This window comes from Cibotium barometz, chromosome 5, assembly GCF_041138505.1.
Source record: "Cibotium barometz isolate CiBa-2024 chromosome 5, ASM4113850v1, whole genome shotgun sequence".
In the NCBI taxonomy this organism is placed as follows: Eukaryota; Viridiplantae; Streptophyta; class Polypodiopsida; order Cyatheales; family Cibotiaceae; genus Cibotium; species Cibotium barometz.
In genome coordinates, this window is record NC_141050.1 from 17874376 (window position 1) to 17887165 (window position 12790).

The window sequence follows — 12790 nt, forward strand, 5'->3', positions numbered from 1 at the left end:
CAGTGATGAGGACGGACGAATTACACTTGATCTCCATGCTTTTGCAAGCTCAAGACAAGCTTATACCAGCTACTATAAGTCTTCCCCCATAGCCAAGAACCAAAGGCGAGGCTCTCATACCAAATGTCAAGGTCTCTATTTGAAGCCTCATGCAGAAAACATGAGAGAGAAGAAGATGAACTCAAGAATAGCAAAAAGAAACAGAGCTTAGCATACTAAGTTTAACCATTATATATACCACTGAACCCGAGCATCTAGTGTGTACCTTACCGGATACACACCACTCACGTGCCCCTGGTGTCCCTGCTGGTACCCCCATGCTACACATCACTAGGTCTTTGGCCTACAACCGTCACCCACGAGCGTTATCCGTTCACACTTATTATTATAAGCGATGATGTGCAATAGTATGACGTCATTAGTTTTTCCATGCAACATCCACGTGTCCCTCGTATTATTGGCGTGTAAATCCCATGTATTAATTTGTACGCATCCCACGTGTTACCATACGTAAGGGTTATAACACTACCTATGGTGCCAAGTGTTCCTCCACTATGTCCCATCGTTACGTCCAATCAACAGAGGGATCCCCAACATTAACTCACCAGAGCTAGATGGTCAAAGTTCAAACAAGCGCACCAACCAAGATGACCACTATGACATCCACCCAGATTTTATCGTGGGGATGGGTAAGCAATTCTCCCCACCTCACCTACGCATATGTAATGTAGCCCCCACCCTTCCCTCGCCCCGTGGCTCAAGTGTACAATCATGATCTTCACTAAAAAGAATGATTAAAAAATCAACAAGAAACGTTAAGAAACAACTAAAAACTTGCCCATTTACATGTGTGTGAACACACCATCTACATATTTGCACATGCACATGGGTGTGCACACACTCACCTCTACACGTGCACGCACTCTTATCTATTTACACATACACATACACATACACTGTGCAGATGTGTGTAGATAAATTTTCACCATGCGTTCCCATTCACATGTGCAGTCCCATTTGCATGTGTACACACCTTTGCACTTTGTGTACGCACGTGCACTCACCATTTGCATGCATGTGTACACACATTCATGCACTTACACTCATGCATGTTCTTCCCATCTATGTATGTACGTACACATGCACATGTGTGTGCACACACCTGTGCAGTTCATGCACACATGTGCCCACACCTCTGCTCATCGTGGCACAACTTTTCATGTGCCCCCAAATTTGTGTATGCATACACTCATGTGCACAACCCCCCACACTCATGTACACACATACACTCATGTACACACATACACTCATGTACACAATTACATGCATGTGCTCGCCACCTCCTCTATCATCGTACACCCACTCTTGTGTGCACACAAATTCACCCCTTTTTTCATTTTTTCCCTCGGACCTTTCGAAAAATTAAAAATGCCATTGAGCCTTTCATTTGAACCTTTCCCTATTCCATCCCTCTCACTTATGTCTAACCTCATCGCTTGGTGTCACCTGTTCTTGGATTCCACACTCTTTACCAAGGAAGATCATTTCCTTGACCTCATAGCACCACCCAGCCTCAACTACCCCATCCATGCATACTCCCTTTGCTCTACCATGATAGCCAAAGCGATGACTCTATGGACCAAGTGCAAGTCTCTTCCTTGATCTGACCATGTGACTTTCGGGTTCGGTCGGATCAATTTGGTTAGTTAAGACTTTGACTCGTTAGATCAATTCTCCCGTTAGATGATTTTCCTGGTGCAATTTCCCTTGCCTTTTGGACGAGGGAAGTTTTTCTAGGTTCGGAACCGCCGAGCTAGTCTCTTGTCTGGATATCCATGGACGAGGCCGCAAGTGTGGATCTTGCCCCGCGCGAGAGGCTGACGCTGCTTCTGTCTCCACCCAACGCCCCTCCGGAGGGGGCATCGCGGGAGGGGGCGGGGGTCTCACAGCTGGTATTAGAGCTTTGTGAAAAGCTAATAAGGAAAAACGAATTCAGAAATATATAATAAAAACTCAGAAAGAGCATTTACGTATTGTATTTTTATTCCTTAAGCTTCATTAATGAAGATTTTTATATACAAAGAATTTGGTTTTATTAGATGGAAGTTCCATGCTTATACGATATTCCCGATCTCACCCAGTCATCACAGGATATGACTGCTTTCGCCTTCGAGCATATCATCTCTTCCGTACGAGTCGAGCCAGACTCGCAAGCCATTTTGAGGATTTATATTTCCCAGACCCAGGGGAGAGATGGCAGCACAAGTGGTTTGCAGGGTAGTATGTCCATGCCTCTTGCGACCAACGCGTGATGCTAAGGGAGAATATCTCGTTGGCTATGATCTTGATGAGGCTAAAAGTGATCCATGGTGTTATTCTGTATCACCCCACGCCTCGAGATTTCAGACTTTCCTGCCATATCTATAGACTTCTTAGCTGCTTTATTTCAAAGAGTAAGATAGTATCTCCTTTAGCAGTGAGAGAACTTTTATATCGGGGCATGTCTATAGCCTAGTATCGCCGTCTTATGCATTTCTTGAGGAGGTTGTGACTTTCTGGAGCCAAGATGCTCTATGTACATATATTGCAACCTTTATATAAATAAAGAATTATTTTGTGGAAAATTCTCTGATATATAAGTGATTGTTTATTATATGACGAATTGAAGAAGCAAGATCTGTTACTCGGACATATGTCATAGATCTCCAATAAGATCATTTATCTTGTTCAAGCAATTATTTTCTGAACCTCTTAAGTCTTAGGATCTCGTTGACGAAATCAAATAAAAATTTAATAATGTATCATTTTTGGCAGAATCATGAGGCGAGCGAACCGTGGCCGTGGCCGCCTCTCACTGAGATGAGGAAGAGCTTGACCCTAACGTTCACAAGGCCCTTCACAGAACTCAGCCAGGTCCCTTCATCAAAGGTGAAGGGGAGAACTTGGGCAAGGCTATGGAGAAGTGGGTCGAGGACATGGAGGAATATTTTGATGTCACCGGATACAATGAGAGGAGCAAAATGGCTCTCGCGAGGCTGAAGATTATGGAAACAGCCAGGGTGGCATGGAGAAACCATTGCGATACCAACCATCTGGATAGGAACACCCAATCGTGGAATGATCTCAAAGCTTATCTAAGGAAGAGATTTTGTTCCCCTAGATTTTTAGAAACCAAGATGAATGAATTCTTAGAGCTAAACCAGGGGAGCAAAACTATTGAAGAATATCACCAGGCATTTGCTCTTCTCCTCAAGTACTCACCACCGCTAGACGAAGAGCAACTCATGGCCAGGTTCATTTGGGGAATGAACAAACCTTTAGACACCGTGGTCAAGAATGCCAAGCCAGTTTCCATGGCTGAAGCTGTAAGGATGGGCGAAGGACTTCACCAAAGCCTTCATCATTAAAGTCGTGCCAGCTCCCTCATCCTTCAAGAGATTCCAAAGACCGGGAAGTTCTTCCAACCTTCCACCTCTAAAGAGACACCAAGGTCCCAATCAAAATCTGGAGACAGGAAGTTTCAGGAATGAAGGAAGACCTTTTCCTCGAAGCTCTTTCTCAGGAACTCCAGCTCTTTCAAGAATGCAGAGGAAAGAGCTTTGAAGTGAGAACAGGTGTTTTGGTTGTCAGGGGTTTGGGCACTAGCTCAAGGATTGCCCATCTCCTTCTATGGGCCAAGGAAGCGAGGGTCCCAGAGTTTAGAGACAGACTCCTTCGTATTAGTCCAATCAGGGTCCCCCGCGCCAAAATTAGGGCAACCCTAGAAGAGTGCCAGCTCAACCTACAGCCTCCATGCAAACTAGTCTCCGAACTCCCTCCCAGAATTGGGAAAACCAAAGAGAGAGAGTTTCACCTCAGACTGCAGCAGCTAGAGCCGTCACTATAGTAGCTGAGGAAGTGGAGGAAGATAAATTTTTGATAAATTTATTTTATGCATAAGAATTTTTAAATGATAAAAGAGGAATTCCCATGACATTTAGAATTCAATCATTTAAATGCAAAAAGAGGAATTTTTGGCATATTCAAAAAAATGGATATTTGTATTTAATTAAAAAGATAAATTTTTATAGTATTTTAAGTAGAAAAAGATTTAAATTAACTTTGATGACAAAAAAGAAATTTTCACCATAATTCTACATAGAAAATTAGGGTATTTTAATGTTGATAATTAAATTGGTGGGAAAGAATATTCTTAGATATTTTTTTGTGGATAAATTACCAAATTGATATATACCTAAAATTGGATTAATGGAAGAAGAGTATTTTTATAAAATCCCGATATTCTCGTATAGAACTATTTCTTAATCTATTGTGGTTAGGAAGGAATGAAATTCATAAAGTTAAAATTTTCCTTACAGTTAGAAGTTCAGTAGATTTTTATCTAAAGAAAATCTATAGGAATCAAAGTTAGAAGTAAACCAAATAATTTTGGTTAGACCACGACTGTGAGACGGGTGGCCAATAAACTACTTGCCCGTCTCTCAAATCTAAATCAAGCAAAAACCTCGAGACCAATTCCAATTCTTAACACAAAGAATAGACTACCGTTGAATTAGCGTAGTTTTCCCTTAACCGAAATCACCAAGAATCTAGTTGGAAATTCAGTCAAATGATGGGTAGATTACCCTGATGAGAGATCAGTGATTCTCATTAAAAAAATCTGGATTACAGGGGAAAAGGGTTTTGAGGAACCAATCTCGAACTGGGAATTCTACTTGCATAGAACCTCTATTTTCTTTTAAAGGACGGTTTTATGCCAGAATGCTGGAGGAAGCATTTGGTATGTGATTAACTAAGGAGAGACTCGTTTTTGCAACAAACAGTTGGTAGGGAGTTGTCGAGGGACGTCTCTCGCAGTAAAGCCTGCCAAGGTCTTGACCAGCCTCGATATGGTTAAAATAGTACGTTTTCGATACGATGGGCGAGGACCGACAAAGCGGTCCCTGAGTGAAGTGCTAGGACACCTAAGTAGGATCCTAGAGGGTTTTGACCAGCCTCGATATGGTTAAAATAGTACGTTTTCGGTACGATGGGCGAGGACCGACAAAGCGGTCCCTGAGTGAAGTGCTAGGACACCTAAGTAGGATCCTAGAGGATTTTGACCAGGTAATGCACGGGCTCGCGGTTGCTAGGACACCCATGCGTACGTCGAGGAGGAAGATATGGATGAACTGAAAAGAATTACTTTTGTGAACTGAATTTTGATATTGGATCTCGTTGGTTGACCTGCTGGTCTTCAACGGAGAGTCCGGATGATATATTTTGTAAAACAATGGACTCAATAATTTGGAGGATTATGATCAGTAATACTATGATTTCATTAAAAGATTGTTTTAAAGACAACCAAATCTGTTAAAATGGCAATTTCATATTAGGTGTGTAAGTGGTATGACTACCTTGAATTTTGGTTGAAGAGCCGGCTAGGGGGCCTGGGAACTCTTTTCCTCGGTACCCGGCAAAACATAACTAAATTTTTATAAAGGAATCCCACCAATATAGTGGTTGGGCAGTTGGCTAACCCATGGGACAGTTGGGGTTAGGCTGGATTGGGGGATTTCTACGATACAAATAGTTATGATTAAGTTATGTTAGTTAGATTAAGTCCTAGGAAGACCCTTGTTCTGTGAGAGGGAATCAGCAGCGGACGGCGGCTGTGCCTCGCTAAAGGGAAAAAAAAGCGGTGATTCTATGAACCAAGTGCAAGTCTCTTCCTTGATCTAACCATGTGACTTTCGGGTTCGGTCGGATCAATCTTTCGGGCGAGGGAAGTTTTTCCGGGTTCGGTTTTAGAGGAACCGCCGGGCTAGTCTCTTGCCCGGATATCCATGGATGAGGCTCCGAGTGTGGATTCCCACCCCGCATGAGAGGCTGACGCTGCTTCTGCCCCAGCACCCTCGGAGGGGGCGGGGGTCTCACAATAAGCAATTGGATGCAAGGTTTAAGGCTGTTATTAACAAGAGACGGGTGGTTTCCATCCCTAAATCGTTCCATGTAAAGCAGACACGAAAAGCTCTTGATGCAAAAGTCTTAGACACAATTGGTGAGCCAATGCATTTGGAAGATACACATATGCTTAAGTCTGGATCAAAGGAAGTGCCCTTCAAATTGCATGTGGATAATAACTTTGTATTGAATGTATGCAAGCTACAAGCAACAATGGTAAAGTTCTACAACATGTCTGTCATCAAAGAGTGCAGAGGTAAGCTTCAATTTGTTTTGAAGCTTGATGAGAGAAAAGTCATCAAGGGACAAAAGCTTGAACGTGTTAGCTTGACACTAAGAATAGGGCATTGGATCCCAGAATCAATTCAAAATATCCAAAATATTTTAGTGTGCAATCGGAGAATGAAATATGGTGGCTTGCTGCATTTGAAGTAGCAAAGGAGGACCATGAAGTACTTAAAATTTTTTTAACTTAATAGAGATACCAGATATTGTACGACGACAAAACAATGGTGAAGTTTTGCATGTCGATGGATTTGGTGAATGCAAGGTAGAATGGCATCTTGCTAGCGATTTGAAAACAATGTCATTGAAATGTATGTTTGGTGTTTCAAATTCAGCATCACTTGAGTTTCCTTGCTTATATTGCATGCAATCCAGAAAGAAAGGCAAGGATGGGAAGAAACAATGGATTGCAAGGACATGACAACATGGTGCTCCAACACATGACCAGTGTGTTCAAAGGAATGAAATGTTGGTGCCATTAGATCCTATTTTAGAAATACCCTTAACTAGGATTCACTTTTGCACCGTGCATCGCATAGTAAGGATAATAGAGAAGTTGGTGTTTGAGTACGTGTGTTCCCTTGCTTATATTGCATGCAATCATGGATTGCAAGGACATGACAACATGGTGCTCCAACACATGACCAGTGTGTTCAAAGGAATGAAATGTTGGTGCCCTTAGATCCTATTTTAGAAATACCCTTAACTAGGATTCACTTTTGCACCGTGCATCGCATAGTAAGGATAATAGAGAAGTTGGTGTTTGAGTACGTGTGTTCCCTTGCTTATATTGCATGCAATCCAAAAAGAAAGGCAAGGATGGGAAGAAACAATGGATTGCAAGGACAGGACAACGTGGTGCTCCAACACATGACCAGTGTGTTCAAAGGAATGGAATGTTGGTGCCATTACATCCTAAGTGGGATCCTATTTTAGAAATACCCTTAACAACGGTCCACTTTTGCACCTTGCATTGCATAGTAAGGATAATAGAGAAGTTGGTGTTTGAGTACGTGTGTTTCACCTACAAGATGCAGCCTGCTTTAGATGATGATTAACATGCAAGAAGGTAGAACAAGTCTTATCTGATGTTGGATTGCACCAAGGCAAAGTAGAAATAAAAAAGAACGAGAAAAAGTCAGGAAAGAGTGGAAATTTACCATGCAAACCGTGTTTTGGGGGAGCAAAGTCTAGGAAATTCTTATCTCCACCATGAGATAAAGATGATAAGTTTCTTGTAAAACAACCAGAGAAGTACGAAGCATGGAAAAAACCACATGGTTGTTCCCTAGATTGGAGCAATGGGGGATGGACATGGATAGCAAAGGCAAATGTGTGGATTGCACTTGATAAATTGGCACCACTTTTACAAAAGATGACATTCAATTATGATGATGCCAATACATTTAAAGAGGCGGTAGTAAACTTTCATAACTCAATGACATAGGCATGGTCTTCAAATTGCATTACACACTATATGGTCAAAGTGGTCTCCATTTCATTTTTACAACAATTAAATTATGAATGTAATATTTTGAGTTTAATTGTGGATCCTGTGTTTTTGAATGCAGCACATACTTGAGGCTCATGGTCCATACTTTGCTGAACAAGGAAGTTTGGCGATATGTTCTTCATAAGGCATGGAGCGATCTCATTGGCAAGCTCGATGCGGATTCCAAAAAGCAACGGCACATGGAGGTGGAATCAATGATTCCAATCCTATGAGGCACTTAGTCCAATGGTGGTATAGGAGAATAGAGATAAGATATGAGGACAAATTAATAAAGTCCAAACCCATTGATACTCGCACGGCAATATATGAAGTGAGGAAAGCAAGATATGAAAATAGCATGGCCAAAGAACATCATGCAGAAAAGTTGACAATCCAAGAGAGAGTCGGTAGCAAATGGAAATATCGATAGAATTATAATTATGAAATAACATTTTATGTTTATGAGAGTATTGGAGCAATCCAATGTTTTAAAGAAATAGGTGTTTGCTAAAGTCACTATGGATAACTTTTTCAAAATAAGTGTTTACTAAAGTCAGCATGGATAACTTTTTGATAGTGTTGATATTTATTAAAAGTAAGTGTCAATAACTTATAGTAAGTTCCATTTATAAAAAAAGGCACTTCTTTCATTTCTTTCCATTCCTCCATTTCTCTCCATTCCTTCTAGCTTGTGAGTATGGCGCGTATTAAGCAAAGAGCAAACAAGATGCCTTCCAAGACGCCGGTTCATTCATCTGGAGCTGGTGAACGTATTGACACCGACAATGATGAAGGAAAGCTACTCCCGCTGGTCCAGCTAGGAAAGCTGCTCCCACTGCTCCATCTAGAAATGCCCATCCACCTACGCATAAGAAGAGAAGATGGAGACCAAGCACCGCCTCTCTTCGTGAAATTAGGAGGTTCCATAAGAGTCCTGAGTTGATTATACCCAAGGCACCTTTCTCGAGGTTGGTGCAAGAAATACTGCAAGATCTACAAAGGGAAAATCACTACAAGTACTTTTCAAGAGATCAAGCATGTAATGTGGAGCGATGGTGGTCAGACCAAGCGTTGCTTGCTCTTCAAGAGACGGCTGAAAGTTACTTGGTGGATCTCATGCATGATGGTTAGTTGTTAGCCATCCATGTGCTCGGCGCATCACACTCTAGCCCTCGGATCTCACTCTTGTTCGTAGGATTCGTAACAACAGTGATGCATTTAGCCTTAACCATGACATGGTTTTAAGAGCTGTGTAAATGCTCGTGTATCGTTTTGTGTTTTCACATTTTCCTTCAGTTCTACTCAACTAGTTGTACTTTATGCGATGTACTGGATTTGGATATTTTAAGTTTCCTTGTTTTTTCCAATGTTGTGTACCGGGGACTTGCCCATTGATTTGAATATTTTAGTTTTCTTCATTTCTAATGTTAGTGTATATTCTTATATTTTCGTGGAAAAAAATTTGCAAGTGCATGTGCATGTGTAGGTGCTTTTTTATTTGTGCATGTATAGGTGTATATTCTTAAATTTTCTAAGAAAAATTAATACATGGTGTGCATAGATCATAATGGGCTGAAATTTGTTCTATGCATAGATCATGTGGCTTACATCATGAGCATGCATGTGCATGTGCAAGCAAGACCATGTGCATGTGTGCAAGTGCTATTTTATACGATAATATTTTTTTTCCTAGAAAAAATTAATGCATGGTGTGCAGTATCAAAATGGGTTGAAATTTATTATGTAAATAGATCATATAGTTTACATGTTTTAGATAAAATATCAGCCCTATCAAAGGCCTATAGGGCCCTTGTTCGAAGGCTCGCGTCGTGTAAAGGCCTTCTTTTTTTAATAGCAGTTCTATACACGCAAGCCTTCGAAGAAGGGCCCTACAGACCTCTGGTGGGGTTGATATTTTATCTAGGAGGTGTTCCATGATACTTATATGTACACATAAAATTAGAGATCATTCTGATAAGGAAAACTATTTTTAAAAATTAAAAAGTATCAAATTTATGTATTGAACTAATTTAGAAAATATAAAAAATTTCATCTATAATTATGGAAGTAACCCTCATTTCACCTCATTTCTCATCTTTCATTTCTCTCTCTCCCCTCCAAGATCCTGGCTCGTGCCAAGCAAACTGCTAGGAGAGTCTAGCCCCCTGAGGTGGGATGTGGAGTACCCCCCCCTATCCAACCACCACAGCAGCAACATCGCAAGTGTAGTGGAGGCCTGGCACTGTGGCTCTCCGTGAGATTAGGAAATACCAAAAGACGGTGAACCTGCTCATATCGAAGCTCTCCTTCCAACATGTGGTGTGAGAGATCATGCAGGATCTGCAAGACCATCGTGATAGGTGGTTCTAGGTTCGTGCAGCATCAAGCCCACTACCTACGTGGTGGATAGGCAAAGCTTTCCAGGAGGCTGCGGAGGTGTACCTAGTGGACATTTTTGGTGACACAGTGTTTGTAGCTATCCATGCGAAGAGGGTCACCATCAGTGATGATGAAAAGGACATGCAGTTGGTGCGACGCATGTGACGCTGGAGAGATCCTTCGGGCCAGGATCTTTAGTTTTATTTTTGTATATCGCACATGAGTGTAATTCTCAATAGCTATGTAAAGCTCGATGTATATCTTTAAAAAAAATTCTCTTATCTTGTGTTGCAAATAAGTCTCTTTTAATTTGAGTTTATATAATTTGTTGATTTATATGCGTCTTCAAATGGATACAATTTTTATTTGAGTTACGTGTGTAATTTGAGTTTATTTGCTTAAGTTAACTAATAAAATACATTACAAGACACGTATTAAACAAAAAACTCTACAACCCAAATTTCCATTCATAGTATAAAAAATTACATAGCCATCAAAACATAGTCATCAAAGTTACATAATCATCATAGCTATATCCTAGGCTTCTTACTACTAGGCTCTCCAGACTCTGAAGCCGCCTTGATGGCTAGAATCAAAACATGGAACCCTTCAAGCTCTGTCCTAATAATGACAGTGGGATCCTATACCCTCACAATAAAAATGCCACGGGCCACCACAGAATGTAAAGGCCCTGACCTTTGAGTCGAGAACAAGTAAAGTAACTTTGAGCGTCGAAGGAGAATAACTTTTTCCAAACTTAATTTATTCGGAATAAGTTTGAATGCAGCACCCTTTGTAAGTGCTTTAATCTTCAAAAAGTTCTCTGCATACCCCGGAGAGCAAGTCTTGTGGAAGACTCTCACATCATTGGCAAGTTTGCCAATGTACTGCATAGTACTTATGTGTCCAAAGTCCAATGATCATCCCAATCTGTACATGAAAAGAACATATTGCATAAAGTTGAGTCCTGAACCCTTTCTTGGCCGCCCCCCCAGATCATCCACTTTGTCTCGATGCAAATTCATCAAGATACACAATTTCCTACAAACCAATAAAATTGATGTCAGCACATCGAGCATGTAATGCATGGGAGAGGATGATTTTTTTTTAGAATGGCCCCAACTTTTATATTTAGGGCCTCTAGGGCACTTAAATTTATAATATTTTTAATAAATTTATACTTGTGTTTATTATATTACTTACAAATATCTATAAACTTATATTTATTTTTATACCTTATGTTTATACTCTAGTAAATAAAGGACACTTTATTAAAATATAATAAATAATAAATCATACAGTATCAACAGAAGTGCAATCTTACCTAAAGGTAACATTTGACACAGTAATTCTACACTTAATGATATCATCGTGGTGAGTTCTCTTGAGATGCCATGACTCACCCAGTAAAAACTGAGTCATCCAATCCTCAGATGGAAACTTGCATTGATAAGTAATCTTCGTTTTCTTAACTACTTCATAGGATCCAAACAAATGTGCAAACAAACCAAATGGTACAAACCAACTTAGATGCACATCTCTAGAGCCTGTGGATGGTTTCATGGCAGCATGAACTTCAGTTTTTATCTTTACCTACATGCTTCTAACATGTCTAAGCTAGGATTATACCATTCCTCGGCTAGACAACGGTGGTAGTGGAATATACTCCAAACTATGTCTCTCCACATCATACACTGAATCATAAAAGTAAACATTCTGAGATGCCAATTCTCTTACACTCTTGTTGTCATAGATCAAGGCACCTATCTCTGCATGTAAAACATTTAGATTTCCACTAAAACATTCTACATTCTGCCATTCATGCAGAGTGGATGGATATAAAGCTGCAAGCAACAAACATGCTTGTATTAAAACTCTATCTAATAACCATGGACTCAGAGCACAAGAACACAAAGCACAGAGATATAAACTTACTGTTAGGCTTATGTCTTTCACTGAAGTTATCATGATGCAATCGAATCTCTTAGTGCATATAAGCATGTTGAATGAAAGCCTCTGTTATTGTACTCATACCATTTGTGCATCTGGTCACATTAAAATCCAGTTTAACTTATTGTACTGGATCAGGGATCCAGTTACCTTCATCATCTCTCTTGTTAAACACCTCCACTATGTGAATATTACTGATATTCCTCCTCCTTGAAGACATCTAAATTAATAAAGCTAGACTACATGATTAATAAATATATATGTTAGATTGTAAGCAGCAAATAAAGATTAAAACAACAAGAAATAAACAGCAACTTACTGCTTTGATTTACACAACCTTGTTGCTTTGATTTACACAACCTTGTTGCTCCTATCAAAATAACCATAAACACATCAAGACAAAACATTAACAAACCCTAAACCTATGATCATTACTCACATAAACCTATGATCATTACTCACATCAAGATAAACCCTAAACCTATGATCATTACTGTTGTATTTTATGCCACTTGAAATCATTACTGTGTAGAGAAGATTGTAATCAACAAATAAAGATTAAAACAACAAGAAATAAACAACAACTTACTCCTCACAACCTTGTTGCTCCTGTGAAAATAAACAGTAACACATCAAGACAAAACATAAACAAATCCTAAACCTATGATCATTACTATGCTAGTTTATACCACTTCAAATCATTGTTGTGCAAAGAAGATTGTAAGCAGCAAATAAAGATTA